At 51.1% G+C, this 16,473-nt stretch overlaps 1 protein-coding gene across 1 annotated transcript in view; it reads right to left on the reverse strand.

The window, feature by feature from the left end:
• Window positions 1-15,144, reverse strand: part of ZMAT4 (zinc finger matrin-type 4) — a 406,389-nt gene extending 391,245 nt beyond the window's left edge. Inside the window, exon 1 of the mRNA XM_021077599.1 lies at window positions 14,973-15,144. The gene's annotated coding sequence lies outside the window, so the exon portion shown is untranslated. The remainder of the gene's footprint in view (window positions 1-14,972) is intronic.

Consider the following 16,473-nt stretch of genomic DNA (forward strand, 5'->3'; position numbering starts at 1 on the left):
GTTTTAAAAAAAAAAAAAAAAAAACAGAAAAACAGGGATTCCCATTGTGGCTCAGTGGTAATGAATCCAACTAGTATCCATGAGGATGCGGGTTCAATCCCTGGCTTCGCTCAGTGGGTCACCAGAAGGGTCTAGCGTGGCTGTGGCTGTGATGTGGGCTGGCAGTTGCAGCTCCACTTCAACCCTTAGCCTGGGAACTTCCATATGCCGAGGGTGCAGCCCTAAAAAGACAAAAAAATGAAAGAAAAAACAACAAAAGTCAGAAGTCTCCAAAAAAAAAACCTTTGGGGGAAGCACAGTGAGGGTCCCCCAGTTCTTCCTTACCTCTGGCCAATGGCCTTTCAGACCCTACACAACAGTCGTAATTCCAGGCAAGCTATTCCATTTCTTCAAAATATAATTGTCAAAAAAAAAGGTAATTATGAGTGGTGATGGATGTTTGTTATCTAGACTTATTTCACAATACATAGAATGAGTGACTTATTAGGCGGTATGCCTGAAACTTATAATTTTATAAGTCAATTATATCTCAATTTTAAGAACGTGCAATCATCCCAGAGCCATCTGGACAGACAGCTCCAGGCCTGTAGGACTCTGAGGCTGATTTCTAAGGACTCTCAATCTACACCCTCATCTCAGCCTTATTAATTCTGTCAAGACTCTTGAGAATTTACAGGGCCCCTTTTATGGTGATGGCCTCGGCAGAAACCTTTAAATTTTGATTTAGAGACTCAAACCTCACTCTGTCATCGTCTCCCGTCCTCTCCCTCTGGCTCAAAGGACGTCTTTCTCTCCCCACACCGAAGGGCCCAGGTCCCTCCCTTTCTCTGTCACAGGATCCAAAGTGGCCTCTGAGCTCCCCGCTGGCCTCCGTGTCACTAGCTTCAATTCTCCCTTCCTGAAAACACTCCCCTTAGGCTTTGACATTCTCCTCTGGGGGGACCCCCCCTCTTCTCTCCTGAGCTGCTCTAAGTCTCCTCTGCAGGTTCAATTTCACAGCCTAGATCCAAGGTCAGCAAATATGGCCCTCAAGCATGTTGTTATAAATAAAGTTTTATTGAACACAACCACACCTGGTTGGCCATTGTCACCAGGAAGCCAGGAAGAGGGCAGAGCTGAGTCACTGCAGCAAAATCTAAAATATTTACTGTCTGGCCCTTTAAGAAAAAGTTGGCCAGGAATTCTCTTGTCACGCAGTGGGTTAAAGATCCCAGCCTTGTCACTGCAGCAGCTCCAGTCATGTGGGTTCGATTCCTGGTCCCAGAACTTCCACAAGCCGTGCATGAGGCCAAATTAAAATAAAATTCCTATCTTAAAAGAAGGAAGGAAGGAAAGAAGGGAGGGAGGAAAGGAAAGGAGGGAAAAAGGAAGGGAGGGAGGGAGGAAGAAAGGAGGGAGGAAAGGAGAGAGGGAGGGAGGAAGGAAAGAGGAAAGAAAGGAAGAAAAAGTTGGCCAATTCCTATCCCAGACTCCCAAACACAGGAGTTTCTAGAACCCAGTCTATCCAAGGTCACTCTCCAGATGGTCCTATCTGGTTCAATACTTTTTTTTTTTTTTTTTTTGCTATTTTTTTATTTTAGTGAAGTGTAATTGATGTACAAAGTTGTGTTGATTTACGAAGTTGTATTACTCTCTGCTGCACAGCAAAGTGATTCCGTTACACACATTCATGTATCCATCCCCATATAGGTCATCACAGGATACTGAGTAATTTCCCGGTACATACACACTTTCAGTATTATCAGGGCACTGTCAACTCCCAAGATATTTCTCCAGCAGAGCCCGCGTCTCTGAACTCCAGACCCATCACCCTGCTGAATGCCGCACACGTCATTGAGATGCCTGGAAGCTCCCCAAATAAAACCCCAATCCTACCCCAATCCTTTCCATTTGTGCCAAAAGCCTTGGAAGTCACTCTCAAACCTCTTTTATCTCTCAAACCCCACCTTCTGCACACCAGCAAATCCTAGCAGTTCCACCTCCAAAATATGTGCTGACTTTGACCACTTACCCTCCACTGCTCCCATCCTAATCCAAGGCACCCCCTCTCTTGCCAGGATCACTGCCTCCAGGCAGCCCTCCAGCAGGGCTCTCAACACACACACGGCAGCCAGAGTGATTGTTTCCATCCTAGATGACATCAGTCCTCTGCTCAGAACCTCCCAGTAGTTTGAGAAAGGCACACTAGCCTCAGGGCTACCCCGAAACCTCAAGGGTCTCCAGTTTCAGAACCCCTGCTGGTGGACAGCTCTCTCCAAACATCCGCAAGGATGGACAGTCCTCCTCTCAGCTCCAGTGTCACTTTATTACCCCTCCCCACTCCACCCCACCATCACCAACCCCCGCCCCCGAGCCCCACGTTCTGCTTCACTTTCCCTACTGCACTGATTGGCCTTCCTAAGTACCTAACTCATTTGTTCACCCTCCGTCCCCCCGACTACAATAGAAGCTCTAACAGAACGAGGCCTGTATGGGCTTTGTCCACTTCTGCCTTCTCAACATGGAGAGCTGTGCTTATCAGTTCTCAATATCTGAGCAATGAACAAGTGGACGCATAAAATTTCAGAAGCTCCTGTCACCTCTTAAGGAAGCAGGGTGGGGAAGAGAAGCACGTGGCTTCCATCGTGGAAAAGTCGGAAAGGACCACAGAACAGAGCTGGTGCAGCCCTGAGCCAGCAGCATCTCTCCCTGAACCCATCGCAGGGAACAGACTGAAGCAAGCCAGTCCCCAGGGACAGGGGGACCAGCCCCCAGCTGCTCCACACATTCCTCTGCAGAGCCTTCCAGAATCCAAGAGGGGGCAGAAAGGGGAAGGGGCTGCTCTGGAGGCACATGGAACCAACACTGCCTCTTCTCTCTCCCCTGCAGATCACCTGCTGGGCCCCAGAGGGGTGAGCAGGATGGGGAGCCACAGCAGACAAGGCACACCAGGCTTGGAATCCACAGCTCACCAGCACAAGTAGTTTGCGGGCCTAACCAGGCCAAGCCCCAGTTTCCTCTCTGTAAAAGGAGGTTAAGGACCAAATGTTTTAAAATTTGAAAATACGGGAGTTTCCATCAGGGTACAGCGGAAACAAATCCAACTAGGAACCATGAGGTGGTGGGTTCGATCCCTAGCCTTGCTCAGTGGGTTAAGGACCCTCAAAGACGTGGCTCGGATCTGGCATTGCTGTGGCTGTGGTGTGGGCCAACAGCTGTAGCTCCCATTTGACCCCTAGCCTGGGAACCTCCATATGATGCGGGTGTGGCCTATAAAGGGCAAAAAAAAAAAAAAATTGAAAATATGGAAGTTGCTCTTTGAAGTTGCTCTGTGGCACAGCAGGTTAAGGATCTGCTGTTGGCACAGCTATGGTGCAGGTGACAAGGTGGCGTAGGTTCGATCCCTGGCCCAGGAACGTCCACATTCCCCAGGGGTGGCCAAAGAAAAAATTGAAAATACAATCAGCCCTCCCTGTCTGTGGGTTTCCTCACCGTGGTTATGGGGTGGGGAAGGGAAATTTTAAGGGATTTGAGTGTCCCTGGAGTTTGGTGTCCTGAGTCGGGGGATCCTAAAATCCATCCCCTGCTGAGACAGAGGGATGACTATAAAGGGTGGTCTTGGACTCTTTTTCTTTTCTTTCTTTCTTTTTTTTTTAATTATAGTTGATTGACAATGTTCTGCCAATTCCGCTGTATAGCAAAATGACCCAGTCACACATATATACATTCTTTTTCTCATAAGATCTTGCATCATGTTCTATCCCAAGTGACTGGATTTAGTTCCCTGTGCTGTACAAGTAGGACCGCATTGCTTCTCCATTCTCAATGGAATAGTTTACATCTACTAACCCCAAACTCCCTGTCCATCCCACACCCTCCCTCCTCCCCCTTGACAACCCACAAGTCTGTTCTCCACGTCAGACTCTTTTTATTTTCTTATTTGCTCCTATCGCACCTAAAAGGCTACAGTGTAAAAAGAGATTGTGCTGGAGTTCCCATTGTGGCGCAGTGGTTAACGAATCTGACTAGGAACCATGAGGTTTCGGGTTCGATCCCTGCCCTTGCTCAGTGGGTTAAGGATCCGGCATTGCCGTGAGCTGTGGTGTGGGTCCCAGACACAGCTCGGATCCTGTGTTGCTGTGGCTGTGGCATAGGCCAGTGGCTGTGGCTCCGATTTGACCCCTAGCCTGGGAACCTCCATATGCCACAGGAGTGGCCCCAGAAAAGGCAAAAAGACAAAAAAAAAAAAAAAGAGGTCGTGCTTATGGCTTTCAATGTGCTGTTAGTTGATCCCTCATTGCCAAACATCCACCCCGAGTTTCCACCTATTCCCCATCTGCTCCTGTTTCTTTGGTCTTTGTCTTTTTGTCTCATAACTTCTCCTTCCTCTCCCCACATGCTGAAAACCCCGAATTCCGGGCAGGCGGGGAGGGCTGGCGGAACCTAGAATGGGAACCAACTTAACTCCCTCTCCTCCTGGAACCTCACCCTATCCTTGCCTCCTATCGGCAAGAACTAAAGCCCAGAGAGATGGCACGAGGGTACCATTCCACAGGAGAGCCTCCGACCCATTTCCCCTCCCTCCGTCCTTCCCTGCCCTCCCTCTGGCTGAACACGCTAAAGCTCATCCCCTTGGCTCCCGCTTGTTCAACAGAGGGCTTTCTGAGAACCCAACAAAGCCTGGGACTCCAGGCTTCTCAGCAGCCCGACTGCCACACTGGCTCTGGGCTCCAGACCACCGCTCACACCCTCTTCCTTCCATGTGGATGGCCCTCACCTTTCAGGGCTCAGGACCCTCCGCCTCCTGAGCCTTCTGTGGCCACTTGCACCCCCACTGACACCCACTTTCTCAGCACCTACCCTGGACCTCGATTTAGGACTCAGATGAATACACCTGGGACCAGAAGTCATCTCACCTGTGCTGCACTTAAGCCCTCCAGTGTCCACCAGGGACCCAAGGCACCCTGCCCACCCCTCCGTGGCCCAGGCAGGCAAAAGCCTGATGGTCACAAGGTCAGTTGGGCAGTTTTTACTGGTAGGCAGAAAACCCGGCTCTTTCCATACTGGCCCTGCTGCCTGCCCCACCCAAGGAGTCTGGCTTTGCCTTTTCAAGCATCAGTTTCTTCCTCTGCAAAGCGGGGTAAGGACACCTTCCCCACCTGCCTCCGAGGCTTGGGGACACAGAACACCATACACCCGTGCATTACTTTTTTTTTTTTTTTTTTTTTTTTGTCTTTTTGTCTTTTCTAGGGCCGCTCCTACAGGATATAGAGGTTCCCAGGCTAGGGGTCGAATCGGAGCTGTAGCCACCGGCCTATGCCAGAGCCACAGCAACGCAGGATCCAAGCCGCGTCTGCAACCTACACAGCTCAAGGCAACGCTGGATCCTTAACCCACTGAGCAAGGCCAGGGATCGAACCCGAATCCTCATCGTTCCTAGTCGGATTCATTAACCACTGAGCCACCACGGGAACTCCAGACCCGTGCATTACTATTAAAATAAATACAGCAGCAAATCAGCCACTCAGCCTGCCCCCCTCCTCACCCTGCCGGACCTTCAGGCAAGCAGAGCCACTTTTCCAATTAAGCCCACCCACGAAAGCCTGAAGGACGCGCCCATCAGAGCCACCACCTGCCCCGCTGAGGGACACCCCCGACACCCCACGTGGCCCGGGCACACATCACGGAGCCAGCCAGCTGTGACTTCCAGCGGGTGCGGGAGCAGACTCGGGCTGCCCCTCATTGCAACAAGGGAAAACACAGCGGGAAGCCAAGACATTCCGGAAAAGCAGCGACAAATGAGATCACAGGAGGCAGAAGAGGGAGGTGGCCTCTGGAGAGCCTTCAGCACCTGAAGTCCCTTCTCTAAGAGCGTTCGCTGTCAGTGCAGCCACTTGGTCTTAATGAGTGTGGGAATAAAGCCAAAGGCATTGCTTCTGGAAAGGAGGGGAGGGGGGATCACACCGCCCTGGTGAAAATCTGCCAGCCCAGCCAATGCCACAGCACCAGAAGCCTAACAAAACTGCCCATCTGGACCAGCCCCAGCATCCATGTCCCCAGGGGCCTAGCTCTGGCACTCACTGGCTCCGTGATCCTGGCCGAGTCTCAGCCTCTCTGAGCTTCACCTTCTCAACTTGTCAAATCAGCAGAGGGATGTGATGCCTGTCCACACATCACCTGAAATGCTAAGATGGGTCTGACCACTGTAGACAGGGCCTGGGGGTGAGGTGGAGACAATGGAGCAGGATGCCACAGCCCAGTGTCACCACACCCAGTGCGAGATCTTGCCCCCCCACCCTTAGCCAGGATGGATGTGGGGTGCACAGGCTGCATTGCCTGGGCACGCTGACCTGATCTTGCCAAGGGCGATGGACGCTCTTTAGTGAGAACCCAGGATCTGACCCACGGCTACGTACATACAGTCACTGCTCAAACATTCGTGGTTAGAGGACGTGGCTTAAAGAGCATGTGTTTTTCTGATTTGTAAAATAGCACGGTTCCTGTAGGAAATGTATTTATTTGGGAAAAAAAATGTGTTTATTTGGGAAATAAACACAAGTTGAACAAAATCAAAAATCAAATGTTTCCTAAAACCCAGAAAGAACCACCATTGTCACTTTGATATATTTGTATTCCATTCTATTTTCTCATGACTATATACATCATTTTTTTTTTTTACAAAATAGCATTTATACTCTATTTACTTTTAAACCTTTATGTACTTAATATATATAGTGGCATTTACCCGTGTCCTTAAATATCATTCAATGTCATTTTACCAGCTCCTTTGATTCTCATTTTATGGATGCACCATATTAGATTTAACTAATCCCCCCACACAATGTTTTGTTATAATGAATAATGCTGAAAGGAATATTCTTGATTAGAACTGTTTGGCACAGCTCTGACAATTTCCTTAGGATAAATTCCTAGAAGAGGAATTGCTAACTGGTTCAAAGGGTACATCTTAGAGACACGTGTCTTTTGTTTGCAAATTATTTCCCTGCCAGCTAAGTTTGAAAATGTCCATTTCCCACTCTTTTGTTTGTTTGTTTGTTTTTCTTTTCTTTTCTTTTTCCTTTTTTTTTTTTTTCTTTTTCTTTTTTCTTTTTAGGGCCGCACCCACAGCATTTGGAATTTCCTAGGCTAGGGGTTGAATCGAAGCTGTAGCTGCCAGCCTGCACCACAGTCACAGCAACACCAGATCTGAGCCACAGCTTTCGACAACACCATAGCCTTAACCCACTGAGTGAGGCCACAGGTCAAACTGGCATCATCACGGACACCATGTTGGGTTCTTAACCCCCTGAGCCACAACGGGAGCTCCCATTTCCCACTCTGAACAGCCCCGATGCTCACCTTCCTTCTTCTCTCTGGTAGGTGGGTAATGGCATCTTGGTTTTAATTTCAGATTTTAATAATGAGTGAGGCTGGACACTCTGCATGTTTTTCTGGACATTTGTGTTTCTTCCTCTATGTTTAAACTACCGCTTCACATCCTTTGCCCACTTTTCCGTCAAGGGACAGACTGATTTGTTAACATTTCTATGAAGGAGAGAATTAGTCTACAGCCGCCTTTGATGACTTTGCCCCCGTGCTTAACAATCATCTCCAGCGAGTTCCCGTCGTGGCTCAGTGGTTAACGAATCCGACTAGGAACCATGAGGTTGCAGGTTTGATCCCTGGCCTTTCTCAGTGGGTTAAGGATCCGGCATTGCCGTGAGCTGTGGTACAGGTCGCAGACGCGGTTCGGTTCCCACATTGCTGTGGCTCTGGTGTAGACCTGCGGTGGCTACAGCTCCAATTAGACCCCTAGCCTGGGAACCTCCATATGCTGCAGGAGTGGCCCTAGAAAAAGCAAAAAGGAAAAAAAAAAAAAATCGTCTCCATTAGAGCCTCAATGCTAATGTCTAGCTTGTATCATTTTCCTGATGTTTAAACCCATTCGTTCTCATCCTGTCTTCAGTGGCAGGCATCCCTCTTTCATCTAACAGTCCGACCTTTCCTCTCACCTGTCAGCCGCCTTTCTGGGGATTTTTGCCTGATCTAGCGGAACTCCTGATGCCAGAGCACTCTGCTTTGATGCCGGCCCCCGTCTCCTTAGACTCCTTCCGAGCCTTCAAGCCTTTCCCACCTGGACCACAATCAAGGGCTTCAGAACCCACCTCTCCATCCCAGGCTTGCCCCTCCCAAACCTCACCTCCACTCCCCTTTTCCCCATCTCATTTCCCCTAAATGCAAAGGTGATGGATGATCTTTCTTCCTGCCTAAAACCCTTCCGCCCCTCAGTTTAGCCAGCTGGTCCCTCTCCACTTAGGAGCACTCATGTCTCCTCCTCCCATGCCCCCAAAACTTACCTCGGGTCTTCAGACGGAGCCACACCAAGTGGTACCCTGGTGTTCCAGGGCACACTGTCTCATGCTTCTGGGTCTTGAAATCTGGCTGCCCTCCCTCTCCCCTCCCCCAGCCACCTGCTTATTTCTCAAACCGCCCTTGGGTGGTCCCCTCTCTGATGTTGCCAAGTGAGGGTACCCAGGGCAGCCTGCATCCAGGCGACAGCACTGTGATGCCTACTGCACTATGTGCATCTCATGCAGTGGGTGGCACCAAAATTGAGGACAGAAGTGTGGACAGTCTCCGTAACCCACGGGTTTCCCATCCTTCCTCGTGCTGCCCACCCCTCCTCTCTCTTCCTCATCTTCCCAAGCTCTCTCCATCCTTCAAGCCTATCCCACGTCCAGCCTCAGACCCTGGCGCCCACAGTGTTCTCTCTCCCTTGGGCAACTCTGCACCTTCCGTCCTGGTTGTTCCCTGGACAGACATCCTGCTTGGCTGCCTCTGGGGTCGATGGTCCTTCCAGGCAGGATCCCACTGAAGACCCTCCTGGTTTCTGGCAGACCCCCGGGGGCCTGCCTCGGTGCCCTCAAAGTCTCCATCTGGGTCAGCCCAGAGACACACCAGCCCTGCCAGGCACTCGCTACTGCCCCCTAGCGATCCCTGCACAAACCTCTGCACTCTCTCCCTTTTTCTCAGTAACTCCACACATGCTCCCTAATTATGTATTTATTTGGTGCTGCTCATTTCACCACTTCATTCTGCTGCCTACGAGACTCAAACCACCAGAAGGCAAAGCTGTCCCCAGCCTCTGCCTCAATCTCCAGAGTGCCAGCTCTGCTTTCATCCCCAGGCCTCCAGCTGGACCACAGCCCTTCGCTCTCACCCCGGGGCCCCAGGGAGCCAGCCTCAGGCTGGAGGCAGCCTCCCGGGTACCCGAGCACCTAGGAGGTAGCTCTGCCCAGAAATGAATCAAGTCTGGCTGGGAAAGAAGGTAGATGTCCACGCTGTAGAGGCATCTCTCAGAAATGAAAATCCAGCTGAAATTCAAAATTCTGTTTAGTTGTGTAAAGGGAACAGGCCACCTGTCTTCTCCAGGTCCCATGGGAACTGTGGAGCTCTTTTATTTCATTTGTCCCATGAGGACAACTAAAGGCGCTTGCCTTGGTAAGATGCAGATTAAATAATCTTTTCTTTTCTTCCCGTCTCTCTAACCAGTCCCCACAGTTGTCCCCTGTCCCCTCCTTTCCGCCTCCGTGTCTGGCGTGCATTCCACTGACCCTGACCCCGCAGAAGCCCCTTCTGGTCCGGCAACTGGGACCAGAGCATCGACCACTTAAATCAGAGGAGCCGGAGTTGGTTGCACGAGGGGTGTCAGTAGCAGGCACTCAGTAAACACTTCTCACCTCTGGGGCTTCCTGTCTCCGTTGCTTAGACAGACAGAACCCAGGAAAAGGAAACAGTTCCTTCAGTTTGGAAACAGGAAAAAAAAAAAAAAAAAAAAAAAAAAAAAAAAAAAACTACAAAGCAAATAACACTGGCTCGGGTTGGAGGACCTTGCCTCTGGCCCCGGCTTGGCCATCGGGTCCCTGTGTGACGACACCAAGGCCTGTCACTTCTCTGAGCCTCATTCTCCAGGTCTGGGGATGAAAGGTGCGGCTTGAGGAGAAAGGTCCTCCAGCCACAGAAGGGACCCACCCCTCAGGCGGCAGGTGGACAGCGGCTGTCTACCTCGTCCGTCCCTCGATGGAAAAGAGGGGAGGTTTCGGGGAAACAGCAAAGGACGTTGGCAGGAAGAGGCTGGGATCCCTACACTGGACGGTCCCTGCCTTTCGCCTCCCCGTTGCCCCCCACCTCTCCCTCCAGCTGTATCTCTGGCGCATCCGTTTCCTAAAGACCATCACGGAGGCTCCAAACCTTCCCTTTTTAACAACTCTTGCTGATGGAAAATTCTTCCTTATACCTAATCTAAGTCCATCTGCTGCAATTTCTGTCTATTTTCTCTCGTTCAATCCTGACTGGAGATGGAGAACAGCTGGTCGCCAGCCTCCATATACCATCCCCTCCTAAACCAAAATCAGTTATTACATCACCCCTCAGCCTGTTTTCCGTCTGGTGTTAACATCCACCGCGCCGGCTGACCTGCCTTCGGGGGATTCTGGGTCTGGAAGCATCGCTGGGCACTGGGGCCACATCTGAGCAGCACTGCAACCCAAGTCCTCCGGGGCTGCGACGTCCCCAGCTGGAGGTAGGACTCAGGTGGCAAAGTCCAGAAAGAAGGTCAGAGCAGAAAAGGGATGGACCACCACACAGTCCAAACCCCGGGCTTTTCCTGAAGGTCAGGAAAGGCAAGTAGATGCAATGCCCAAGGTCAAATCTGAGGGATCAAGCTCCAGCTGCTGGACCCTAAATGCTACCAGCGCAACGCCCTGAGCAACGGCAGTAGGTCCTGGATGTAAGAGCAGACGCGAGCCTTGATAGAAAAGCCCACAGCCCCAGTGGCACAGACACTCCTGTTCCAAACGCAGTCTCCCCGTTCCTGTTAGCAGACAGCTGAAACTCCACTCGCCACAGCTTTGAATCACATTCCGCACTCGGACAGCTCAGAAAAAAACAGCAACCTGGTTAACTGTTCACATTTTAGTATGAATAAGTCAGCTAGCTCTTGATGGATTCAGAGGTGAGAAGAGAACAGAACACAAAGAATGGGAGACTGACACACATGCACAAACAGCACTGCTTGAGGTTTTCCAAGGTCAGTCCGGCCCTGGAGGCGGAGGGTGTGTGGCCCAGCACAGCCAAGGGTGGGGGCTGAGTCTGGAGGGAATTCCTCATGCAGGGCAGCTGTACCACCTCGGGTGTCCAGTGAGATCTGAAGTGGACACAGTGCTCCCCAGTGCCGACCCCATGCAAATCCCCAAATTCCTGACTCTCCTGCGTTCCTGTTTCAGAAGGAAAGGAAGCAAGGTGACTAATATTAAATCTCAGCCTCCAGGGTGCCTTTAAGTGACAGCAAGGAGGAACCAGAAGGGAAGCAAGAAAAGAGAGGCATCTATGGGGATTAAGAAAGATTGTTTAGGTCCTGCTTTGGTGTGAAACAGCACGCAAGTGGGGTGGGAGGAGGGGGCCAGGTGAGCATATGGAAAAGGAAGCCAGGTGAACTATTTTTTTGTGCCCTCTGACTTATGAAATTTCCCCGGGCCAGGGATCGAACCCACGCCCCAGCAGTGACCTGAACCATAGCAGTGATGATGCCAGATGCTTAACCTACTGCACCCCAAGAGAAATCCAAAGGTCTCTGGTTTTTTTTTTAATTTCTTAATGAATTCTATTACATTTATTGGTGTACAACAATCATCACAATGAAATGTTACAGCATTTCCCTCCCAAACCCTCAATGCACTGCCCCCACTCCCCAAGTTGTCTCAAAGGTCTCTGTTTCTTGTTTGTTTGTTTTATGGGGAACCATGCCTGTGGCATTCGGAAGTTCCCAGGCCCAGGGATCAAACCCGAGCCACAGCAGTGAGGATGCCGAATCCTTAAGCCACTGAGCCACCAGGGAAGTCCAAGGTGAACTATTTAACAATTTTAATTTTGCCTAGGAAATTTTCCTAAGTGAAGAAGGTCGGGAGGGAAGAACAGAGTAGCGTGAATGCTTCTCAGAGCTGAGATTTCCAAACAGCCTTCACCCTGTCTTGAATAAACAGAAGTGTCACACGCCAACCTCTCTACCTTTCCGAGACAATTTCTGACCTCCAGACACACACCTCCAGGACAACCAGGAGTTCACACATCCACCAGAGAAGAAGACAGGTCAGCAGCATTTACAAAAACACATAACGCAATAGACGTGCTTATTCAATTTCCCCAAACCATAAAATTAAATTTTAAAACAGAAGACTAAAAAGGCTCATCTCTGATTTAAAAAAAAAAAAAAAATGCAGTATGTCTTCAATCCTATTTCAGGGGATAGTTTTCATTAGCAGCAACCTCGGCACAAAATGACAAGATCAAAGCAGGTTAGCAAAGAGATGATTTACTGATGTGTTTATGATGAAAATGATAAAAGGGAAGAAGCGCAGAAAAGTACAGGAGGCACTTTTACCTGCCAGGGAAATCACCCCGGGCTCGTGAAGGCAAAAAGAGGCAACATTTGCACAACACAGCAGTTAAACGAGAGAGAACCTGGTTGGTCAGCTGGGGAGAGATCTCCGCATGGCGCTTGTACAGGGTCCAGGTTTAAGCTACCACATTTGATGAAACAAACGAGTAACAGATTTAATTTCCTGAACACTCATCAGTCCCTTCAGACACAAGCAGGCGCCCGGGCTTCATAAGGGAGGGATCAGCCTAACACCAGCCAGAGATGAAATTTTCTCAACTGGATCCCAGGGAGGCTGGGGCCTCGGTGTTAAGTCCCATCCAAGGTGAAGTGGTGATGATGGTGTCCCGCATCTCGTCTATTCTTCTTCAGCTCCCATTAGGCTTTTTTTAGCCCAAAGTTGTTATTTTAATGATCTTTGTTCCAAATGGGGAACTACAAGGAAGAGGAAGGCGGAGGAGAGGGAGGGAGGGAAGCAAGAATTCCATCGTGTCCCACTGGCACTTTCCAGCTCTCTCAGCTCCCTCCCCCACCCTCCCTTCTCCCTCCGCATGAGTCACCACTCCACTTGGAGCTGGATTCCAAGCTTTACTTTTAATGTCCTCTATCACGACAGACATCTAGCAGATCAGCATCTGCGGAAGGGACCTACGATTTCACCACCTGTCCCCAATTCTAGACACCCCTCCAACACAAAAGCGTGTCCCCGTGTTACTAACTGCCTTCGTGAAAACCAAGGTGCCCCCTTTCCAAATCCCCCCACCTGCTGGCTGGCTGTCGCCTCTCCTGGGCTCTCTGAGGGGGTTCACCGGCCCTATCGTTGGTCAAAGATGCCCCTAACAGGCGATAAAAGTCCACTCCAGACTCTCAAACACGAAGGCAGGCTCATCTGCGGGGCTGCAAGCTTGTTTGGTTGACTGTCAGAGGCAACATGTACAGAGAAGAAAGCTGACTGTATCCCGACCAAGAAAAAAAATAAATAAAAAAGTCAGGCAGCTGGGTTTTTTTTAACCATTGTGAGTAGAGCTTCGGCAATAACAGCTCCCACTCAAAAGAGCTGTGTAAAGGAGGTGGAGGAGCAGCCGTCGTGGAGGTGAATAGCAAACAAGAATTAAAGAGTGAAGGTGATTCATGGAGTCACCCTCCACACCTCGGCGGCGGGAAGGATGTCCTAGGGGCCAGGTGTCCTGGATGAGCCCTCCTAGAACGTCCACATCTGCCAGGCCTGGGAATCAAACTTCCCAGCTCCGGGTCCAGGCTAGGAGTCCATGGCAGGAAGTGCCCCTGATGTCCCCAGGGCCTCAGGGACATAGACCATCAGTCCCGGACTGGGAGCCTCTGAGGACCCCGCCGATCAGAGGACACACCTGGTGACGTGCTGGAGGGCATTCAAATTGGAGCTGCTGGCCTGAAAGCGGGATGTTCAAGACCGAAGAGCCCATCACCTTCTCCCCTGCGAAGCTTGCTTCCTAGGACACTCACCTACCTAACATTCCCATCGGCAGAAGCGTAGGGAAAGGACTTCTCTGGGGACCCAACATGAGACTTGGAGCAAGCAGGGCTGTTGTGGTCCCACTGCTCAAAAATGAGCAAGGATGCTACCCAGCTGGACCAGCCTCCTGCCACACCAGCTTTTTTCCTTGAAGAGCATCCCGAGCAGCGGGGCTGGTGGCTCCAGCCACCTCTGGGCCACAGAAGCACCTGCGCACCTAACCCGAGCCAGCCCTGTGCCCCTGCCACCAGAGCTACCGGGGGCTTGCTTAGCCCCTAACAGCCCATCCCTGATGAGGGGTACCCTTCATTGGAGATACATTTCACTCCATCACCTTTTGATCTCAGTGTACACCGAGCCTGGATAGTCTTCCAGAGTTTTCGGGAGCCTAATCCACGGAGTGATGTCTTTTCCTCTGCAAACTGTTTTGTTGGTTTCCTCACCAAGTTGTGTGACACGCGGATGCCCATCAGGGCAAACAGGACAGTCACCCACACCCCCCGGGAAATGGCTCCTTCCACCAAATTAAGTGAGCTGAGACAGAGCAGGCAAGGGGGAGGCGGGGGAGGAAGGAGACTGAGGTTTGAGGAAGGACTCAAGCTGAAGGTCACCAGAGTTGGGGGACAAGAGGTCAAGGTAACGGCAAGGCGGCAGACCCTAGGGTGGAAAACCCAACCAAACCCTCACGCTCCCTGGAATCAGCCTCACCAGCGACAGACAGGGTCCCACAGGGAAGTGGCCCATCCAGGGTCCACCTCCCTTCACCCAACAAACCTGAATCTACACCCCAACCTGGCAGGCACCCCAGCCCAGAGACCAGACCTATTTTCCACCAACCTGAGCACAGCTAATTGAGAGAGTAAGTAAACAAACCCAGTTCCAGACAGCGCAGAAGTTTTCCAAATCGTCAGCTGGTTTCCCTCCCAGCACAAGACGGTGGTTCCCCACCTCTGTCACGTTTCCTCCCCTAAACTTTTCTTCTGCAACCCCTCTACAATAGGCGAAACTGCCAGCCGCCAAGGATGTCAGAGCAGGCGCAGCGCCCCCAGCACGCAGCGGGAGTACCTTTTCCGCGGAGCAGAGGGGCCGGTGCCCAGAGGCTCGCTGCCCTGCCGAGCCGTGGAAGGATGCTGCCGGGCTGGAGCACGCTGAGGATTACGCGTTCCTGTCTCTGCGACCAGACCTTTTCGGCGGCTCGGACCAACTGTGCTAGCGATGCACTTAGCAATTATCTGCTGGCGCCGACGCCCCGCCCTCTGCTCCTGCGATTGGCTCCCCGATCCCGGGCAAGACTGCATTGGTTTCAGACGACCTCACTCATTGCTTCGGTTCCTACTATTATCTAAGCCATCAAAGGAAATAATTCCAGGTTTCATTGACAACCTGTAAGGCTCTCCTCCGGCCCCGGTGTTGGGGGGCAGCCCTGGGAGGGCAGCGGAGGAAGGAGGAGAGAGTAGAAAAAGTGGGGGTGTGGGGGAGAGGGAGAGCCGAGATGGGGTGGGGGGGGGGTTGTGAGAGAGAGATGGAGACAGAGAGAGAGAGAGAGAGAGAGAGCTATCAGGCAATCAGATTCTTGCACCAGCATTTCAACTTCCACAAAACACAGCCCATAGCAACAATTTTCTGGCCTTATTTTTCCCCCAGCTGATGAATGTTCCTGAGGGCAGAAGAGAAATAGGATGGTGGGTTTCTTTCTGCCTGTGTAACACAGGCTCTGGGAAGCAGAGCAAGGTGAGGGCTGGAGGAATCCAGCGATGTTTTTCCTGGGGCCACCCTGGAGGGCATGTGAAGGTCATTTTAGCTTATGGAGGGGCACAGATTACACATCTTCCCTGGATTTAGCCATCCCTTCTTTCCCTTGCGGTCCACCTAAGCCCCCAGCCTGAGAAAATGGTTTCCCTCTTCACCCTATTCAGTCACAGAAGAGCTGATTTTAAAGTCAGCGAAAGTCTGGGATTCCTCACTAGCTTCTCCGGAGGGTGGGTGTCCAGAGAAACAGGCAATAGAAGCTATTGTTTCTGCTCCGACCCACACTTTTGCTGGTTCTCACCTGGCTGCGGTGAATTGCTTAGACTCCCATCATCAGCCAAAGCCACGGAGAGAGAAGGAACTCACCAAGGGGTGGAAACAGCTCAAAGGCTTTTCCTTGCTCAACAGGGAATCAAGCCTGAGGCGTGCCCCCCCCCTTTTTTTTATATCTTTAATGCATTTTTTTCATCGGGTGGAAAGGACATCATTCGACAGCTGAATTTCTTAAGAGGAAGACAAAGAATTTTCAAAGTCTTTTGAAGAAAGCTCATAGACTATCGAATTTCAGATTAGTTAGAATGAGCCCTCCCCCCTGCCCCAGGATCCGCACATCTTTAGGTCCAGGCTGTGGTTCCGGTCCATCCCCTGTAGCCTGGAACCACTGCAATCTTGATCCTCATCTGCATCCTTGGAAGCAAATGGCATGTTCCCCGTCTTGGCCAGTGAGCATCTGCCTCATGGGAATATGCCTGGATTCCCTGAATCCGTCCCTGAATACATTGCAAGCTCTGTAAGGACAGAGCTCGCATCATGTATA

The sequence above is a fragment of the Sus scrofa genome, chromosome 17 (assembly GCF_000003025.6).
Source record: "Sus scrofa isolate TJ Tabasco breed Duroc chromosome 17, Sscrofa11.1, whole genome shotgun sequence".
Classification (NCBI taxonomy): domain Eukaryota; kingdom Metazoa; phylum Chordata; class Mammalia; order Artiodactyla; family Suidae; genus Sus; species Sus scrofa.